Below are 22,152 nucleotides of genomic sequence, written 5' to 3' on the forward strand. Positions count from 1 at the left end.
GTGGGGAGAAAAGGGATGGCAGGGGAAAGACAAAAGAGGAGGTAACAATGCTCCTTAGATAATGTAGTCATTAACTTACTTATGTAACTCTAACCCCTTTGTCCACCCTTTTCACAATAAAAAAATGAAAAAAAAACATTATCCTGGAGTACATTAAGTTCAAATTTCCTAAGTGCTATGTATATTAAGACAAATTTTAAGTGGGAAGAAGGTTCTCGGAAACGTTTTTTTGGTCAGTGTTTGTGTTGTGCATTATTACCCAAGTGTACATAAGTTAACAGAAGGAGAAACAATAGGTATAGGAGAAAGAGAAGTTCTGTATTTAAGTATAATGGTTCAATACTCGATAGAAGACTCTGAAAATAAGACAACGTTGAAATAATAAAGCCAAGGCCAGTATGTAGATCTATGGGAGTGACATAGAGAAAGCATTACTACTAAGTGGAACATGAAGGGTGAGACCATTCTCTTTCTTCTACTAGCTCTAAATCATGATAGCTAATCATGCAGATTTGTAAAAAGTAGAATGGAAGAATAATTCTGGTTCCAATCAAGTCAGAGATAAGACCATGGACTTAACTGGAAAAAAGTCCATGTCGAGAAAACAGGAATTATACTAGCAATAAACTAGTGGCTAAGATCACATTTCTTTTTTTCTTCTCTTTCTTTCTTTTTTTTTTATGGTAGTGGGGCCTGAACTCCGGGCCTGGGCACTATCCCTCTATTCTTCAGCTCAAAACTTTTTCTATACCTTTGAGACTCACACCACTTCCAGTTTTCTTGTGGTTAATTAGAGATAAATGCCTCAGAAACTTTCCTACTCATGCTGGATTTGAACTGCAATCCTCAGATCTCAGCCTGCTAATTAGCTAGGATTACAGGTGTGAGCCACTTGAACCCTTCTTAGGATCACATAGAAATGTGAAAACAGTGTACACTCAGCATACGTAATGTGTATGTTCATTTATCTTTATATGAACTTGAGTTAAAAATCTGGGCTACAGCTGAGATTTTACACTCACAAAAATGGTTGTAGTTCAAAAGTTGATACCCCTGGAGAAATAAAACTTAAGAATGCAAAGGTGTCTGGGAAGTTCATTTTGCATCCAGCTTGGGCAAAACAGTCTTTGAGACACTATAATTAACCAGCCAAAAGATGCATTAGAGAATGGCTCAAGTGATGGAGTACTAGTTATGAGCAAGATTGCTGAAGAAGAGCATGAGGTTTTTGCATACATATATACATACAAATACGCACATATACACAGAGGCACTTATATGATAAAACACACATTTGGAACAACTCTCAGGTTCTGTAGAAAAGTTAGAAAATATGTCCTAAGTAAGACTAAAATCAAGTGATAATTTTTAATACTAGAAAGTCTTCAAGTGAATTTCCCCAAAAAGCTTGAGAATATTACGTAGGTGGGAACAAAAATAGTAAGAAAATCAAGTCATCATTAATAAAGGGATCGGATCCAGGAAGAAATGAATCACAGACCCCTTCAGGTGCATCTGAAAATGTTCATATCCTGTGTCAAATGTTAGAACATCTTTGAAAATAGTACATGAACAGTCTGAGCCATCAGTCTAGCGGAAAATATTATTGGAGAAGTTCAGAATTTCTAGTCTGTATCTAGATTAAATAAACCAACAAACTATGGTAAGACAATGTGATACAAGCCAGGAATTCTATCACTCAGACTTAAACAGGTAATTAGAGAATGGAATGACATAGTGATACTTTCACTGGACTAGGTAGTATAATTTTATCTCAATAAAACAAACCAAGAAAGGAATAAAAAATAAGTCAGAAAGAAACACACAGTTGGAAGTTTGGGCTAATTTTGTCATTACGTTTTGAGAAGTCAAGTTTCCTATTGAACTGCAACTCATATATTTAAACTCAGTTGTGTTTAAATATCGTCTTCATTACAGAACATTACTAGATGCAAAAGTGAACATGATTCCCAACCAAGAATTTGAAAGAGCAATAATCATTCTGTTAGATTCCAAAGAAATGATGAGGGATTACAGAAGCTTAAGCCTAGAGAAACAGGAAAGTTCATTTAATGTAGGACTTTGTAGACCTGGCTAAATAAGAATTGAGATTTAAAATAAATATTTTTGTTTGTAATTTAATATTCTATTAGATACTATAAAATTGTTTTTAAGTAGAAGGTTTAATTTACAAATTCACAAATGATTCTGGCATTCTATTTGCCTAAAATATTCGTCAAGTGAGGTATAATTAGAATTTAGTTAATAGTTAATTTCAACAGTTCATAAGTAACATGATAATGTGAATAATCTAGACAAAGTTGCCAACAAATTGATGCTATTAATTTATGAATTTAGCAAAAGAGCAATTTTTTGAGACTTTGCTGTAACATGGTATGAAGAGAGTAATTGTGTGACATCTTTTTTTCTACATCTTTTTTTTCTATACATAACACAGGAAGAAATTTCCTTAATTATGTACCTCTGTATACAATGAGAAAAATGTTAGGGTTAGGGTTTGTTTTTGTTTTGTTGTTTGCTTTGTCCTAGGGCTTAACTTCTAGGCCTGGTCACTGTCTCTGAGCCTGCTTTTGCTCAAGGCTACTGCTCTACCACTGGAACCTCAGTGCCACTTTTCGTGAGCAGTTTATTGGAGGTAAGAATCTAAGGAACCTTCCTTCCTGGGTGGAATTTGAACCAGGGTCTTCATATCTTAATATTCAGACATTCAGATCTCCTGAATGTCTACGATAGATAAAATATATAACTGTAAATAATATTTGCAAGTGTTCTGATCTCAAGAATAACACTGGAGCCAGGCGCTCCTGGCTCATGCCTGTAATCCTAGCTGATCAGGAGGCTAAGATTTGAGGATCGCGGTTCAAAGCCAGCCCGAGCAGGAGTGACCGTAAGACTCCTATCTCCAGTAAACCACCAGAAAACCGGAAGTGGCGCTGTGGCTCAAGTGATAGAGCGCTCACCTTGAGCTGAATAGCTGAGGGACAGTGCCCAGGCCCAGAGTTCAAGCCCCAAGACCGAAAAAAAAAAAAAAAGAATAACACTGGTGGAAAATGATGCAGCAAAGTTTAGTGTAGTGTTCTTTCTACAATACGAAGGGCATCATATTAGCAGAGGTGTAGTATTTTTTCACAATAATTATATGCTTTTCCTGTTGTGAAATTAAGGAATTTTAAGGTGCACATTACAAGTTGGAAATTGTTGAGGTAGAATGACTTTATGGCAGAAAACTTGGGATTGATGGTCATAGATATAATGGCTTACTTTGATGAACAAATGTTTACTCTAGAGGAATTAATATAGATACTTCTTAGTTTTACCTTCACCAGACTGTGGCTATTTTTTCTGTTGAATTTAAATATGTAATGCCACATTGAAAACTGCACCTATTGCAGAATTAAATAAAATGCAAACAGGTACTCTTTTGAATGTCTCTAGTATGGCATGTTCAGAATTTGAAAATGAGTAGTTAGTAATAATAGGAATGTTGAAGAACACATATACTCTGCCCTGTTAACAATTATTCAGTTTGAAAAGTTAAGAGTTTCCATAGAATGGAACTATTTCTGTTTTAGTATGAGACAATACTAAAATAATGTGTTTTTCAAAATAATGGCAAGTAAATTCTGAAAATATTGTATAGTTTCATAATATTCAAGATGATGACCCTCTGATAAAGGGGTAATTAATTCAAATTAGTAGCCAAAATGTTCATTTCTTAAAAAGGTAATACACATAAAATAATATTTACTATACCAATACAGTGAAATTATATTTTATGCAGCTCATTTTTAATATAATTTTATTATCAAGGTGTTATATAGAAGGGGTTGCAGTAATTGTAAGGTTTGAATACATAACATGTTGAACTTTTTACCCGCTCCCTCATTTTTCTCACAGTTTTCCTTCACCCCTATACAGCTCATAAGTTGTAATGTAAATTTCCAACATGTTGTTTTTGAGTATTGATGTTGCATTGGTTTGGCCTTTGTTCTTTGTCTCGCCATTTCGTTGTGCGTCCTCCCTTGCCAAATTAAGATAAATGTATCTACAATACACAGGATACTGAAATCAAATATAACAGGGGATAAACCAAAGAGAAAACACAAAAGAAAAAAGAAATCACATAGTACATTAAAAACAACAACCACAAACAGAAAATTCTGTTCCCATATCCAGGAGGTCATTTTGCTCATCATCATCTTATATGGTCATAAAAACATAGTTATTGAGCAATTTTGCTCAACTGCTAAGACTATCCTAGACATTTCTAACTTATTACAAATGAGGAAACCACGGAATCTGTTTCTTTGTCTCTTGTTTATTTTACTTCATAGGATTTTTCCAAGTCTTTCCAGTGCATACATAAACCACATTTTGTCAATTCGTTCATCTACTGAGTGGCATATTGGTTTAAAACATGACTGCATATAACTATCACTTAGTGTCCTTCAAAAATGAGAGATGCCACTTCGCCAGACATTCTAAAAGCATGATTTCTAAGTAAGATAGGATTTTTATGGTGGTAAGAGTTTTGAGATATCTGGATGAGTCTCGTGTATATCTTGCACTGAATTAGGCAGGAAGATATCCAATATCATAGAGGATAAAAATGGTAGTGACAAAAATATTTCCCTTGAGAAAGATATAGAAGGCTGCCAGAAGTATAAAGTAGTTCAGATAATTTTGAAGAATTTAGAAACGCAAGCTTAAGTATGTCTCTTTAAATAACAATTATGTAAGTGGAAGTGCAAAAGAAGGGGAAGAGAAGAAAATGACTGACCGCATATCATTGTCCCAAGATAGAGTATAAAAAGACATAATGTATAACTTTCAAGTTAAAGAGAGACCAATAGAATACATCCTACTTAATTTAGGTTCATGCAAAATAATTACTTGGCTTTTTCCTATTTTAATGCTCCAAAACAATTGAAGAATTATAGAAAAGTTATGTGATTGCCATTGCTTTAACCTGAACACTAACTGTGATGAGCCCTTTTTTTCTCACTTTGCAGTTGGAAAATAGTCCCTGGTTGATGATGTTGTGGCTGATTAAAGTCAGAGTTAAGGGCTTGTACTTGTACAATTATCCCAGAATAGGTTAAAGCAGTTTTTTCCCCAAGATATCCAAGTACATTGTCTGAATTTGTACTTTGAACACACCCTCACACATGAGCACATTATTTGAAATTATACTTCAGCATTTCTTGGCACATTCTATTTTGTGCCCTTGTCTTCTTTGCACATTCCTTTTGAGCTCATATTTGCTCTATTTCCATTTCATCTGTAAAAACTGATAAGAAAATTGTTCAACTACCACTTCTTCTTTGCACATGCCCTGTCTATGTATGAAGGTACAATATCCATGTTAAGCAATAGTGTAGTACTAACTCTCTGAGGAGAAAAGTTCCACAATATGACCCTATGTCCACATTAGAGTGTGTAGAATTTAAAGCATTTTAAGACAAACCGTGATATTGGAATTAGAAGGCTCCTTATGGACATGTTCTTGGAGCTCATTAGTTTTCCCAAGAGAAATATAAATACCCACAAAATCTGGATTGATATTTTTAATGTTACCACTGTGCATGCATCCATATTAAAAATTTGCACAAATAAAGAAACAAAAATACTAAACCATAACAGGTAGATTGACTACATGCTTATATCAAATTATGGAATAGATTTTGGAAGCATTGCAAATTCCTAACCAGTATGAAATAACTTCCTCTCTCCCCATCACTACACACAAAGATTTAAGAGTGTGAACAGAATTATTTCAAGTAATATAGTATAAATGTTACTGCAATATTATGTGTATATCTAAAATTACCTTGAAAGTAATAGATTCTACATTCTATTGAAATATTAGTTATTCTATTCTAGGAAACTTTTGGAACAATAGACTGTATGTCTTTGAAATGAAAAAGGTAAAAAAAATAGCATAAAAGTTTTAGAGTAAGTCTGTGTTCAGCAACATATATATATATATATATATATATATATATTATATGTAGAAAGACATACATTTTTAGAGATTATTTGTCATCAGAAATATATACATATATATGAATTTATGTGTAGAACGATGTATATTATAGTGAAACAAAAATCTTAAAACATAATTAAAATTTAAAAAATACACCCAACCAAGCGCCAGGGACTCATGCCTATAATTTAAGCTGTTCTGGTAATGAGATCTTAGAATTGTGTAGGGGGCTGGGAAGGTGGCTTAGTGGTAGAGCACTTGCCTTGCATGCATGAAGCCCTGGGTAAGATTCCTCAGCACCACATAAGCAAAAAGAAAAAAAGCTGGAAGTGGCTCTGTATCTCAAGTGGTCGAGCGCTAGCCTTGAGCTGAAGAGCTGACGGACAGCCCCCAGGCCCCGCTACTGGACCCCCCCACTAAAGAAGTACTTGTTAGATTCTGATCTCCAATTAACCACTAAAAACCGGAATTACCTCTGTGCCTCAAGTTGTAGAATGCTGGCTTTGAGCATAAAAAGGCTTTGGAATAATGCCCAGGCCTTGCAAACAACAACAACAAAATATATCACATTAATTTCACAAAAGCACCATTTAACTGCTGTGAACATTTCTTAGAAACATGAATACATGCCCCTGGAAAATGTTAGGTAAAAAGTATAGAATATTTATGTTTATGTTAAAGACATGACTATTTAGTTTGTTTAAGATATTAAGGTAATAATTAAGAATTAAAAATAATGATAATTTATTGGGACTGGTCTTTTATTCTATTTTACTATAGGAATAAAATGATATTTGTAATGATTGTATAAAAATACTCTTGTTTGGTATTTGAGTTATAATAAGTAATAAACACTTTTAATTGATTTCCAAAAAAATCATTTTCTTAATGGTATCAATCCTTTTGTAATTTCAAAACAATTAAAAATATTAGTCCAGTGCTGGTTTGATCCAAGGCTATATTTGTTTTCTTGTTCTAGTTTTAATATGTTGGTAGAAATTAAAATTCCAAAAATTCATTGGATATTGATATTCAGGAACATCTTCATAGGTACTAATATTGGAGTCGCTTAAGTGGAATTGTTTTATTTCATTTGTTATTTTCACAAATAAATAAAGATGATTATATATTTTGTTTCTTTTCATTGCTATTGGCTCTTACCTTGAGAATATTTTTTTTCCTAGCAAAGTAGTGAAAAGCAATTGAATTGAGGAAGTAACATATGACTTTCATAGAATGCAGATGCATAGATTTGGGTCTTCTGTCATTTGCTAAAAGTTTCTTGCGGAAAAGGTTATCAATTACTTATATGTGATGCATAACTCCTAGATATTACAGTTATCACATACACTTTTTGATTGAGTTATCTCTGTATAACTCAAAAAAAAAAAGGACCGAAAACACTCAAAATACACAAAATCACATATTTGTTTTAAATGCTGTAGTTTACAAAGAAGTTTTAGTCAATATTGAAAACATCTTTTTAGGTATTCTGCAATTTATGTGAAGTATTTTAACAATTGTTTTGTTTTTGCTGCCATGAAATTTACATGCAATATTTAATCTCCTTTTATTGTATAGATTTAGTGCTTTGGAAGTAAATTATACAATAATAGGTTTTCCAAGCCTAATTTTCACAAACTTGCATTTCTTCAAATAGAAATGCTGTAAATTTTACAACAGACATTAAAATAGATATAAAATTCACTTACAGGAATTTGTCCAGCATACATCCTCTATAGTGTGTCTTTTCAAATTTATTTTTGGGGATTATTTCCAGGGTCTCACACATATTACTCAAGTGCACTGTCAATGAACTACATTCCCTGTCCAAACAAGATTTTTACTTCTCTTTAATACATACATAGAAGTGTAATGGCTGGATCATATACAATTCTCTTTGACCTTTTGAAGAATTGAAATCTTGCTTGCTAAAATGATCGAACTATTATACAAATCATTCTCCTATGTAGAGCTTATCATTTTCTCCACAAATGCATTACTATATTTTGTGTCATCTTTTTATATTAGGTTCAGACTAGTGAGTTTTCTTTGTCTTTTTTCTTAGATACTAAAGAGGAACTTATTTTATATGCTCCTTCTATTGACTATTAATTTGCATATGTTCTTCAAAGAAATATCTTATTCAGGAAAAAATTTATATAGAATTAGAAGATATAAAAATACTTAAGATTCAGAATCATTGTAGCATTAACATTGGAGCATTAACACATATGTTCCCTGTATCTGTTGGATATGTTTTCACTTCGGTTATAGGGTCCTTTGAATTATGAAATGCTATCACTTGATATAATCAAGTTTATTCTTGCTTATCTTTAGCCACTAATGCTTTCCATGTCAAAGTTTTAGAAACCTATACTGATGTAATGTCATGAATTTTTATATTTATATTTTATAGGTTTTCACATCTCACATTTAGTTTGATAATCATTTTTTATTTTAAATTTTTGTGTAAGGATGGAGGTAGGACGTGTGCCTGAGGCTCATATCTGTTACCCTAGCTACTGAGGAGTCTGAGATCTGAGGATCACAGTTTAAAGCCAGCCATGGCAGGAACGTCCATGAGACTCTTATATCCAATAAACCACTAGAAAACCAGATCTGGTGCTGTGACTCAAGCGGTAGGGCACGCGCGTTGAGCAGAAGAGCACACAGACAGCGCCTAAGCCCAGAGTTGAAGCCTCATGAATGACAAAACAAAACAAAACAAAACAAAAAAGTATTGAGGTAGTAGTGTAAGATCATTCTTTAAATCTCAAGAGACAATAGTGCCAATACACCATTTAAGATTTTATTTTTATTTCATAAAGTTATAGGATATTTTTCAAAATTTATTGACCATAAAACTAAGAATTTATTTTTGACAAATCTGTTACAATCTTCTATGTATCTGCTCTTATAGTAGAACTATTTTGTCTTCACTAGTAAACATGGTAATAAGATTCAAAGCTAGAATGAAGGCTGAAGCTACATCATTTTACATGATTGTTCTGACTGACCTGTATTCCTTGAATTTACATACAAGTTTATTGAGCAGGTGGACCAATATTCTACAGAGATATCTAGATGTTTGATAGTCACTCATATTTTGTACCTTGTAAAAACACAAGACCCCAGATATTATATATCGAGAAATGTCTTTAGAGAATACTTGAAACAACTAAAATTAATTTAGGAATGAGTTAAGATTTAGATAATGCTGTAGCATAATAAATCTGAATGATAACAACTTGAGCTATACAACAGAGGAGAGTGAGAGGGGAAAGAATGATGGACCATGTAGGAGCTATATGACATTGCTATTGTGTTTCAAAAAACAGAAAGATTTCAGAGAAGAGAAGGAGAAGAGTAATTGTCCTAAGTCAAGTTTCTTTTTAATCCATCTAATAGTTTGGACCAAAAGTCAGTGAAAATGGAAAAATAAAATAAAAAATAGAGCATTGTATATACCTGTAACAATGTAAGGATATTGTAAAAAGAATATGATAATTAATTCTCAAAGAAATAAGAGAAAGAGTAGCTAAACTCTAAAGGAAAAAAAATGAAGAGAGAAAAGAAGCAAAGTAAAACCTTTATCAATAACAAACACAAGAGTTTGGAAGTGGAAAGGCAGTGGGAATATTCTAAGTAACTAAATATTGCTAGCGTGGATAGAATATGGATCACGTTTTATCATATATTATTTTGAAAAAACATACTAGGAATGAAATTTTCAAGGTCATGATTTAAAACACTATTTTGATTATAACTAGGCAGTATAGCTCAGTGGTAAAACATTGGCCTAGCATGTGTAAAGCAATGGTGTGACCTCCCAAACATTACAAAGTACACAGAAAGTGCACACACACAAAAACCATATAAACACACACATACACACCATATACACATATTTGGAATATAGATTTTATCATATTAAACAGAGGAAATTATAATAAATAGTAAAAGTATGTTATATGATATCATAATATTGCTTGTACTATTTAAAAGTTTAGTAGAAATAAAATAATCACAGTATGCTTGGATTTTAATAGCTTAAGTAAATTGAAAATTAATACAAGAAATGAGAACCTTTGCAAATAAGTTTTAAATAATAAACATTTTGAAACGTGTCCTTTTATTTTGAAAAAAGATTGATGTTACTTGTATTTTAACTCAAGATTTAGAATATGATAGCGAGGTGCTGTATATAACACTAGCGATGGCTATATCTCTAATCAGTTCACTATGAATAGTTTTATAATAAGGTCACAGAGTTTCTCAGTATCTCCCGAATTACAAACTCTATTTACACTTCCCACCATAGCTAGAAAATGGATTCCACAAATCAACATGCCGAGCTCAAACATTTTTTTTTAATTCAAGTAAAAATATTTCCAAAAAGTGACCAAGTAATGAAGCCTTTCTTAATAAAGTATGTGCTTCTTGAAAATACAGTAAGTATTTGTTACCTGGACAAATATGTTCATAAGTATAAGAAAATAAATTTATTTAACATCATTAACATTATAAAAATTAAGAAAACAATTTTTAAATAGTCACATGTTAAATATTATAAAAGCAAAATACATGTCTGAATAATTTACATGTGTAAAAATCATGCAAAAATAAATAAACTAATTCTACAACTCTGAAAAAAATGAATTATCCTAAAGAAACAAATGAAAACATTTAAGCACAAAATATGAAATTTAGAAAATAAAATGAAGTGTACTCTTTAGTTGACTTAATTTAGTGTAAACCCTCTGTATATCAACCCATTGATCAATAGCAACAGCAAAAGTATCAGTGGTTCTTGTTTTGAGTGTACAAAAATATCGATGGAAGATATAACAATGTTCCTTCCCTAAGAAATGTATTCATTACCTCATTTATGTAACTTTAACTCCTTTGTACATTACCATTACAATAAAATTAATTGAAATTTAAAATAAACCTATATATATGTATATATATACACCAATTAAGAATTCTTAGAAGCCATTGGTTAAAAACTTTCTAAAAATCTTCCCTAAATATGCAAGGAATATACTTTGATGATACTATTGAAATACTTCAACTTTAGCAGAAAAGCAAAAAGTTTAAAAACTATTACAAAGTAAAGTAATAAATCAGAATATATTACTATTAATAATAATCATAAGACGAATTTATAGTGGTAGTCAAATAGGTAAGAAATGAGGCAATTTGCCATTCATTTGCACTTAATAAGTGTGAAAGAATTTTCTAGGACTTTTTAAATTATCATAAGTTTAATGAAGAAACATCATATGATAATCAGATAAAGCTGATATTAAAGAACAGATTGTACTAAGTTTTTGATTGTTCATGTATATACTTAATTTGGTTGTGGGAAATTGTGGGTATTTCAAGCTGGAGTATATTTTTCTTTCTAGGCCAGCGTCATATCAGTGGTTAATTTTAGGATAGGGATTTTCTTTCCACAAGAACATGCACCTGATCTGTCCTTTTAGCCTTCCCATCATCAATGGCATCTGACATGAACACCAACTTGTCTAGCCTGCTACCTTGACTGGCCTGGATCCGCAGTCCTTCCAATGTTAGTAACTAGATAGTTAAGGATGTTGGAAATGATCCAATGCACCCAGCTGTAGATTGAGAAGGAATTCCACTAAACTTTTGGCCTGGGTTCTATTCTCAAGCCTCTTAAGTAGGTAAGAGTATAGATGGGAACCCCTGGTACAAAGCAGTAACTATTTTTAAAGCAATTAGACATATATATAACTTAGGCTTGTGATTACCTCACCTCAGGAAATGAATAAAAGAGCAGTGAAGCATAGAGGACACCCAGAATTTTAACTAGGTACTCAGAGGCTGAATAAGCTTAGCTAGCAACTAGGGAGTCTGAGATCTGATGACCACTGTTCAAAGCCAGTCTAATCATGAAAATACAAGCGATTATCTAAAAATAAAAACAGAAGTGGCTGAAGTGGTAGACCACTATCCTTGGGCACAGAAGCTGAGGAATATTTCCCAGGCACTATCAAGCCTCAAGAATGATGAATGCATGCATGAGCACATGTACATATGAGTTTGCATACTCACATGCGCATGAACACACACACACAAATGAGTATTTCAATGTGAAGTTCTTTAATTTTTACCTTGCTGTACTTTATTTCCCTGTATTAGGTCACAAATTAACAAAATCAGCTAAGGACCTATTTACATAAAATTCATCATGTTTCTCTAAAATCTACTCTCATTTTGGAAGCCTGCTTTTATTTGACCCAAAAGTAAATTATTCAGGTAGTCAAGTCATCACTCTCAAGTCTACAGTATTAGATGATTGTTTAGGTTCCTCCTAGCAATATGATTTTGTGAAATCCTGCATCAAGTAATATATTTCTTTCACTAGAAGGGAAGCTTCTGTCAAACAATTAATAATAGGGTTTTCTCCTCTTGGCATGCATCTGTAGTTATATTATCTTCATATATTTCATGATCTGTGTATGACAAAGACTACCGTGAAAGTAAAAACACCCTTCTCAGCGTTTAGCATTTGTATACCATTCATAGATCTGAAGGTGTTTAAATGTTACTGAAATTGCTTTGGAATAAATAATGTTCACCCTATTTTGAGAAAGAAGAATTGGTTTCACAGCACTTTAGGTAAGAACTTGAGGGAAATAAACAAAAGGAAATGTAAGGAACAAATCAATACATACATTCAAATGAAACAAAACAACACAAGAAAACACAAATTAATTCAGTACTCAAGAACCTGCAGGAAATGAAAAGATTAAAAAAAAATCAGCTATGACAAACTTTTGAAAATCCTGACTACATGGGAGTGCACTGTTGTGAGAACAGTGGCTAAAGCCCAGACTAGACAGAAAGATCTGTACATAATACCATGCACTTATTATTCTAAATTGCAGGAAGAATAACATAAAGTGGACTGTGGCCAAGAGCATACACAAGTAGGAAGCCAGTTTCTATCTGAAAAATAATCTTGATAATTTAGGGCTGGGCACATGACAAAGTGGTAAGAACACCTATTTAGGGGGCACAAGACACTGAATTCAAACTGTAATATTAGGGGTATTAAAGATAAAAGCTATGATTTTAAATAATTGGAATAATTGTAACACTTGAGTATTTGAGTCGAGAAAAATCCATGAGAGAGACAGAATGAACCTACGTTCCAATGCTTTCTACTTAAGTGATAATATTTATTGGTACTTCAGACAAAACAGAGTTACCTTGCAAATGAGCATGGATGTACATTTGGGTGATGGAAATACGCTACTTACACAGGTGTAAATTAAATAATTTTTTTGGGTAGATTGTAGTTCTTGAACTAAGAGCTTGGGTGATGTCCCTGAGCTTTTTCTCTCAAGGCTACCACTTTATTACTTTGAGCCACAGTTCCAATTCTGATTTTCTGTTGGTTGTTTGGAGATAAGAGGCTCATGTACTTTCCTGCCCAGGATGGTTTTAAACCATGTTCATCAGATCTCAGCCTCCCGAGTAACCAGGATTCCAGGCATGAGCCATCGATGTTTTTAATAATTTAGTAAATTGTATAGTTACAGAAGTTATAAATTATCATTGTAACCTGTGTAATATATGTATGTGTGTATTTATCAATACATACGGATAGAAATAGTTTAACATATTTTTGTATCTACAGTACATATATGAAATCATCCTTCATTATAAAATAAAATGGAAACAAAAGTTAATGAGGAGGAAAACAAAGGGATTGTTACATGTTTCTTTTTGTTGAATGAAATATGAATCAGTTTGGGAAAACCATCTCTACTTTAACAAAATGGATAATTGCTATTAATTCCAATCCATCTATTTACCCATATTGTACATCCTCGCACATGCGTGTCAAAATCAAACCACACTTTTTGTCTTTATTTAACTCACCTGTTATAATTTAGGGGCTAGATGAAGTAATCAAATAAAGATTAAAAGAATAGTAAGTGAGGCTATAAGTTAGAGCTGAAAAAGATTTTAAATATGATAATAGCTAAATAAAATGCATATTTCTTACTTTTACACTGTTTTTATGTCTCTCATTCCCACATTAGGAAAGTACATAGAACGTTTTCACTAAATTTATGTAATATTAAAAATGTATTGAGGGGCTGGGAAGGTGGCTCAGTGGTAGAGCGCTTGCCTTGCATGCTCAAGGCCCTGGGTTCGATTCCTCAGCACCACATAAGCAAAAAGAAAAAAGCCGGAAGTGGCACTGTGGCTCAAGTGGTAGAGCGCTAGCCTTGAGCTGAAGAGCTGAGGGACAGTGCCCAGGCCCAGAGTTCAGGCCCCACAACCGGACCCAAAAAAAAAAAAAAAATGTATTGAAAGAATATGGGCACAGTGTGGTTTTAGCTTATTGAGACCTGTATGGGGTAGTTTGTTTTTGAGGATTTGCAATACGTTGTGATGGAGATGAAGGGAAGGATGTGCTTATTCTAGAAAACTGGCTATAGGATTGCTCCCAGAAAGATAATGATGAATTCTTCTAAAAGGTTACAGTAAAATCACTTTCACAATCATCTTCATTACTGCACTATTCACCATAGCCAAGATGCCCTTTGGCAGAAGGATGATTGGAGAAAGTGTGTCATATATACACAATTGTATTGCACCTATCCATTATGAGGACTGTTACATTATTTGCAAAGAAATGGATAGATCTAAAAATATGTTAAGTAAATGAAGTCAGATCCAGACACACAAAGGACCCATGTTCTGTCTCGTATTTGGAAGCCAGAATTATATGCAAGTTAAACAACAATATTAACCAAAGCTTTCATTTTTCAGAGCAATATTTAAAAGGTGTAATTTCTTATAAAATTGAATTTTAATCCAAAAAATTGAATACCAAGAAACAATCACTTGGAAGATGTGAGGGGAAGTCAAATGGAAGGAATAAAAAGAGTTATGGAGTAACAGTGAAGACATTATATTCAATGGAAATAATATGAAACTAGAAAAAAATTAAAGTGGGGTGAGGTTTGGAAGGGTAGGAAAAGTTATATAAAGATCCATTATACTTAAAAAACTCATTTATTGAATGGAAATTCCCGTGTACAACTAGTTAAGATAATAAAAACATGATTAAAAACAATGGAGACATTTGATCTTAAACTGCATTCTCTTAAGCCATGAGTCATTATAATAGTTTCCTCCTCAGAAATTTTCTTTGCAGGTATTTTCCTCATAGTGACAGAAAAGTGATCAATGCAATGCATATCAATACATCACATTGCACATATAAAATCACAGTAAAAATGCTTGATTTCATCACATGATAAAATAACAGGTAGAATGTGCCAAATGCTAATTGATTGTTTTTCCAAGTATTTTACCTATGGTATATAATTTAATCCTCACAATAATTGCATGAAGTGGAGCTCCTTACATTTTTAATTCTCAGATGATTATATTGAAGTCTTCAGAGTTGGAATTACTAGTACAACATTGCAGACATGGTGTTAGCCTGAGGTTCATCTCCCACTGTATCAATTATCCTCATTCTATTTTATGACTAAAATACCAGCACTTAGTCTACAAATTCTAGGAAAATTTCCCAGAATTATTGTGTACACTCATAATATTTTACTTTATCTTAGAAAATAGGGAACTGTAATATGAATACTCAAAGTTCATAATCAATGCATACCTCCCTGGTGAAAAGAACTGCTAAAGTATAACATTCTTGATTTCTAGCTCAAAATAGTAGAAATCATATTTTAACCCTTCACTAAACACTGAACTGCCTGGGGACCCTATCTCTATTTAACACTGTCTTACTGAAAGAATGACCTCCATAATTCCTGATGGAAACAGACTGCAGGTCTTATGGACCAATCATTTCCACATTGTAGCTCAACTAAGTTGTTTACCATTAGAAGTATTTTGATTGCTTTTTATACCCAACATTTTGAGAGAAAGGTACTACTTTAAAATGCTATTAAAGCAAGACTGATATAAAAATCACCTTTGACCCTAGATAAATATTTTATCTTTCCTATAACCAAAAATGCACTCTGACCTATCATTAATGTTAGGAATGAGAGGTTTAAAACCATAGACATCAAGGCCTAATTATGAATTAAAGACTCTCCATTTTGTGAATACTATTGGTTTAAAAAGACATGAAGGGCTGGGAAGGTGGCTTAGTGGTAGAGCGCTTGCCTTTCATGAATGAGGCCCTGGGTTCGATTCCTCAGCACCACAAAAGCAAAAAGAAAAAAGCTGGAAATGACGCTGTGGCTCAAGTGGTAGAGCGCTAGAATTGACCTGAAGAGCTGAGGGATAATGCCCAGAGTTCAGGCCCCACTACCGAACGCCCCCGCAAAAAAGACATCAATACTACCAAATTTTTCAAAATTTCTTATGATGCTGAAGATTCAATTATAAACTATTAACACTTGATCATAACTCATTTTCATGGGAGTAGAATACAAAACACAAGATTAATCCTAATCATTTTAAAAGACCTTTATTTATACTACAAATTCATTCTTATAACTACAAATAATCTAAAAATAACAAGCACAGTGAGACAAAAAATAATTTAACTGCATCATCTACATTCAAAGGACTGTGCTAATAGAAAACAAAATTATACTAATAATTAGGTTACCCAATTCACTTACATTCTTTTATTCTATTTCTTTTAGTTTCATAAAAACTGGCTTTTCATGAAATGATGCATGAAAAGCCTATAGACCCACTTACATTTTCAGATCTTAACAATATTTATTTCAGAAATGTCTTTAGCTGTATAGTCAATGAACTAAAATAATAGTAAAATATTTAAATGTTTTTCAGAAATTGCAAAACTCGCTCTGGGATGTTATTTATATTGGAAAAGATATTCGAAAAGCCTTATTTGTTAAAGTTGTGATAGTTACTCCCACAAAAGAACTATTAATGAAGAAACCTTTGTATGTACAAACTTCAAATGCATCCACAATCTGGAGGTGACACATGTTTTTGTTTTTGTTTTTGAAATATATATCTAACACGCATAGCCACAATACTGATTTTCAGTCAATATGATGGGATATTCAAACCTTAAAAATACGGATTTTATTATCTTAGTGTGAATAGATACGATCTTACAAAGAAAGTTATTTTTAACAGAAATCCGGAGTTTACCTACCTTGAGTTTCACAGAAATAACCAGAGAGTAATACTAATTTGTTCAAGTCGGTCAAAATCACTCCATGAGTATTTCTTAAAAATATAATCAATTTAAGGGTTCAAATACATATTTTGAACTGACAGTCATAACTTACTACCCAATTATATGTGTATCTTTTTACCTAACACATACTAAACGCTGAAAATGATCTCTTTTATCTAACTTAATGTTGTAATTGCTTTGATTATGATGAAGGGGGTTTCCACTGAAATGACAGGACAGAACACTGATAAATAAAAAACATTTTAAAAAACATTTTAACACAGCTCTTTTCAGCCTCACCCTGTTCATATTTGCAAGCAACATTGCAACAGCACACACACACACACACACACATACACACACACACTTAAACACATATGTGTGCACATGTACACATATACACGCATGCCAAATTCAGAGTTTATTGTACAAAAAAGTTCAAATAAAATATTAGTGATTAGGACAAATTATAATTTGTCTTATTACAAAATAATACATATTCCAGTCACCAGGGTTGTTACATTTTACCTGCCCCTCCACATGTGACCACTTATTTTATTTTAGGTAATTAATTAACTAATTCATTCCTTCATTAGTTAAATACTAATACTAGAGCTTGAACTCAAGGCCTAGCTGTGTCCCAGAATTTGTTATTTTTTTGTTTTAGTTTTCTCAAGACTAGCATTTTACTGCTTGTAAGACAGCTCCATTTCTAGCTTTTGCTGGTTACTTTCAAACCAGAATCTAATGGACTATTTTTCTTGGTCTGGTTTCAAACCACAATCATCAGATTTCATCTTTCTGATTAGCTAGGAATAATGACATGAACCACCAGTGTGGCTCCTACTTTTTCCTATACTTATCTATTGCATATACTTCGATAGCAATTAAATATTGAGAGTATAGAAGCAAGATGTACACTGATTATACTCTTCTCTCAGAAATTCAAGTTAGTAATGTAAATTTCTTCTTAAGATCATACACAAAAATACTTAAGAAGAAATCTGATGATGATGATGATGATGATGATGATGTGTGTGTGTGTGTGTATGTGTGTGTGTGTGTGTGTGTGTGTGTTTGTGTGTGTGTGTGTGTGTGCTACAATATGTTTTACATATAAGCACTGTGCAGGGGTGTCCAGCCATTCAGATTTATCACATAAATACCTGCCGTGAGCTACTAACTCATGGACAATGTCTAAGTGTCCGCTCTAGGCTTCCTGATGAAGAGGGGTATACTCATCCTCATCCCTAGTATTCATGAGTGGCCTTTTTGGAAAGTAGAGTCCGCACTGTAGTAAGCTACAAGAAAAACACTCTACCACTTATCACCTTCCCAGCCCAAGGATTAAGATTCTTGTCTGGGGGCTAGGAAGGTGGCTCAGTGGTAGAGCGCTTGCCTTGCATGCCTGAGGCCCTGGGTTTGATTCCTCAGTACCACATAAGCAAAAAGAAAAAAGCCGGAAGTGGTGCTGTGGCTCAAGTGGTAGAGTGCTAGCCTTGAGCTGAAGAGCTGATGGACAGCGTTCAGGCCCCACGACCAGACCCCCCCAAAAAAAAAGAAAAAGATTCTTGTCTGTAATTTAGTCAAAGCTATGTCTCTTTATGTAGGTGACTAAAAATGTATGTGCTAATTTCAAGTAAATACATAAATTCTATTTCCATCTCTTTTAACAAATAAAACAATAAAATTGCTTTATAAATAGATCAGAAGCATTGATTTTGTGGATAGCTAGGTCATTGCACATCTGTATCTCTCTTCCTCTCTCTCTTTCATGATTTTCATAGACAATATGGTTGCTCCATAATTGTCCTAATTTATTTTGCTTTTATATTTTTGGTTGCATCATTTCACTTTCTGCTCTATCATTTCCCATATCAGCACCACATAAACAGAACCACAGAAGTGATTCTGTGGTTCAAGTGGTAGAGCGCTTGCTTTGATTTGAAGAGCTCAAGGACAGTGCCAAAGCCCAGAGTTCAGGCCCCACAAGTAATTTTTTTTTAAAAAAGAATCTAAATCCTTGATAACTCTAGGAACAAATATGACTGAAATCAGTTGAATCACACTTTTCCTGCACAATGAAAGAAAAGGTCCAGGCTAGGAAAGCTGCTAGAGAAGGCAGGCAGATTGTATCTGTGAAAAAAAAACTTTGAGGAAAATGGTATCGAGGATTACTTACTGGTGATCCACTTGCATTGGAAACATGATGCTGAACTATTACTTGCTGATTCTGAAATATTGCTTCGATCATTATATTCTCCAAGAAGAAAAAATGAAATTTAATTGATATCAAAGGAATACTAATACATTTTGACTTCCCATTAAGCATCTTTAATCATCAAAATCACTTGAAAACAGTAGATAGGCCAACTTTTTTAGATGAAAACAAGTGTCTTTAAAAAAACAAGGAATTTAAATAGTCATGCAAAGGACTTCTATTTTACTACTGTATTATACATTTTTTTTCTAATGTTGGGTACCAATAAATAATGGATCTATTAGAAAGCTCTTAAAGCTCATATATTGAATAGTAAGTTCTCTTACAATATATCATAGTATTTCCCAAATCATATACATAGAAGGCATTGTTTCCTATTTTCTCCTTCCTAGAATAAGCTGCACATGAAGACACCACTGGTCCTCATTTTCAGTCTGTGCATTTGAATACGGAGGAAATCTTTCCTCTGCTCTCTATCAATTCACTACTATCCAGTTAGAATAATTTAGAATAGTAAAAATGGAAAAAGAGAAAATAAATCATGGTGAAAAAACATATGCAGAAAATTCACCGGATTTTCTGACCATGTCAACCAACGTGAGCTACTGGGGAAATACATGGACACCTCATTCCCACTATTACTCAAAGTCTCTGGTTAGGCAATTCTGATGAAGACAAGGAACAAGATGAAAACGTGAGGAATGGTATCAATTGCAAGAAAATAATGGAGAAGAATCCATGCAAATTTCTTCTTTGGGATGCCGAAATTAATCGACTTACTAGAGTTCCGAGACTACTTTCCCAAAAGGCCACTCATGTGTAGACTAGGGATGAGGTAAGTATACCCCTCTTCATCGGGAAGCCTAGAGTGGACATTTAGACATTGTCCATGAGTTGGTAGCTCAAGGCAGATATTCATGCAATAACTCTGAATGGCTTGGCACCCCTGCACAGTGCTTATATGTGGAATAACACCAGAATGGATTCTTTCTTACTTCATCATGATGAAGATACCAATCCCCAAACTAAAGGTCTCTTGACACCCTTGCATCTTGCTGCTGGGAATAGAAATAGCAAAGATATGCTGTATCTCTTTCTGTTGAAACATTATATCAAACCGGGTCTGAAGAACAACTTGGAAGAAACTTCATTTGATATTGCCAAAAGGGTAAGTATGTATCACTACCTCTTTGAAATTGTGGATGGCTCTACAAATTGTTCTCTTACGTAGAAGTTTGGTTAAGTTTCTTAAATTTCAAAAGTGCCAGTCCATCCTTTGTGTCCCTACAACACATTTTCATATACAAAGCAACAGCAATATCTTAATTTAAAAATTCATGGATTCCATAGTATTCTTCCACGTGAATTGCCAGACTTTGATATCAAAATGTATTCAAGAGTTGTTTGTATGCATCTATAATGATTGCTGCAGAGGTTGAGATTTTTTTTAATTTTAACTTATGGTTGAAATGAATAGTATAGAAACTAAAGATATTCCTGGTGCTTGTCTAAAAAAAGTATCTATGTTTGTATAAAGTCCATAATATATTTCATTGTCTTCTATATATAATACGTTGAAGTCTACATTGATTTACAATATATAGGTTCATTCATAAATGTGTCCTTTCAGATTATATTCCATAAAGTAAAACTTTAAGATTCCTTTTTCCTAGGTCCTTATATTATTTGTTTTTTATTTTTTTATTTTATTTATTTTTTAACAATTACGATTTTTTTATTGTGAAAATACCATACAAAGGAGTTACAGTTACTTGGGCAAGATAATGAGTACATTTCTTAGCAAGAATTGTTGCCTCTTCTTTGTTTCCTTCCCATCTCTTCCCATCTCGCACCCCCAACCCCTCACCTCCACCTACTCTCCCCCTACTCCTTACCCCGGCCTCCCCTCCACCAGGCCAAAGTTGTAAAGTTCATTTTTCAACATAATGACTTGTACATATTGTTGTTGCAAGGGTCCACCTGTATCCCTATTTAAATTATTTGTTTTTTTCCGTTCCCTTCCACAACTTATCCCAACATCAAATACTCTGAAACCAGGGGTTAGACTGTGGGGAAGGGACATAGAAAGCAACAAACAAATCATGTTATAAATGTGTTAGAAACAACAACATGAAAAAAAAAACATTTTTATTCCACCTTCCCATCCCTTCCCATCCTTCCCCCTCCTTCCCACCCAGCCCTCCCTGCCCCCCTACTAAAGTTGTAAAGTTCATTTTCGACATAACAACTTGTACTTGTCATTGTTGCAACGGGTCCACCTGTATTCTTATTTAAAGGACTTGTTTTTCCCCTTCCCCTCTACAAATTATAACGACATCAAATACAGTGAAAGCAGGGGTTATACTGTGGGGGAGGGACATACAAAGCAACAAAGAAATAATCTTATAAATGCATTAGAAAAAATCACATGAAAGAAAAAGAACATTTGAATACATATCTTAGGGTTCATTTCCCTAACATCACCTTATCTGACCTTTTCTGCTTGACTCAGACATATACTAGATATGGCAAATAAGGAACACCATAGGACCTATCTATCTTTGGGCTTGGCTTACTTAATATAATTTTTTCCAAGTCTTTCCATTTCCTAACAAATGGGGCAATGTCATTCTTTCTGATGGAGACAGAGAATTCTATTGTGTATATATACCACATTTTCTTGATCCATTCTTCTAGTGAGGGGCATCGGGGTTGGTTCCATAAGGTAGT

Source organism: Dipodomys merriami, unplaced genomic scaffold (assembly GCF_024711535.1).
Source record: "Dipodomys merriami isolate MVZ:Mamm:240054 unplaced genomic scaffold, mDipMer1.0.p SCAF_526, whole genome shotgun sequence".
In the NCBI taxonomy this organism is placed as follows: domain Eukaryota; kingdom Metazoa; phylum Chordata; class Mammalia; order Rodentia; family Heteromyidae; genus Dipodomys; species Dipodomys merriami.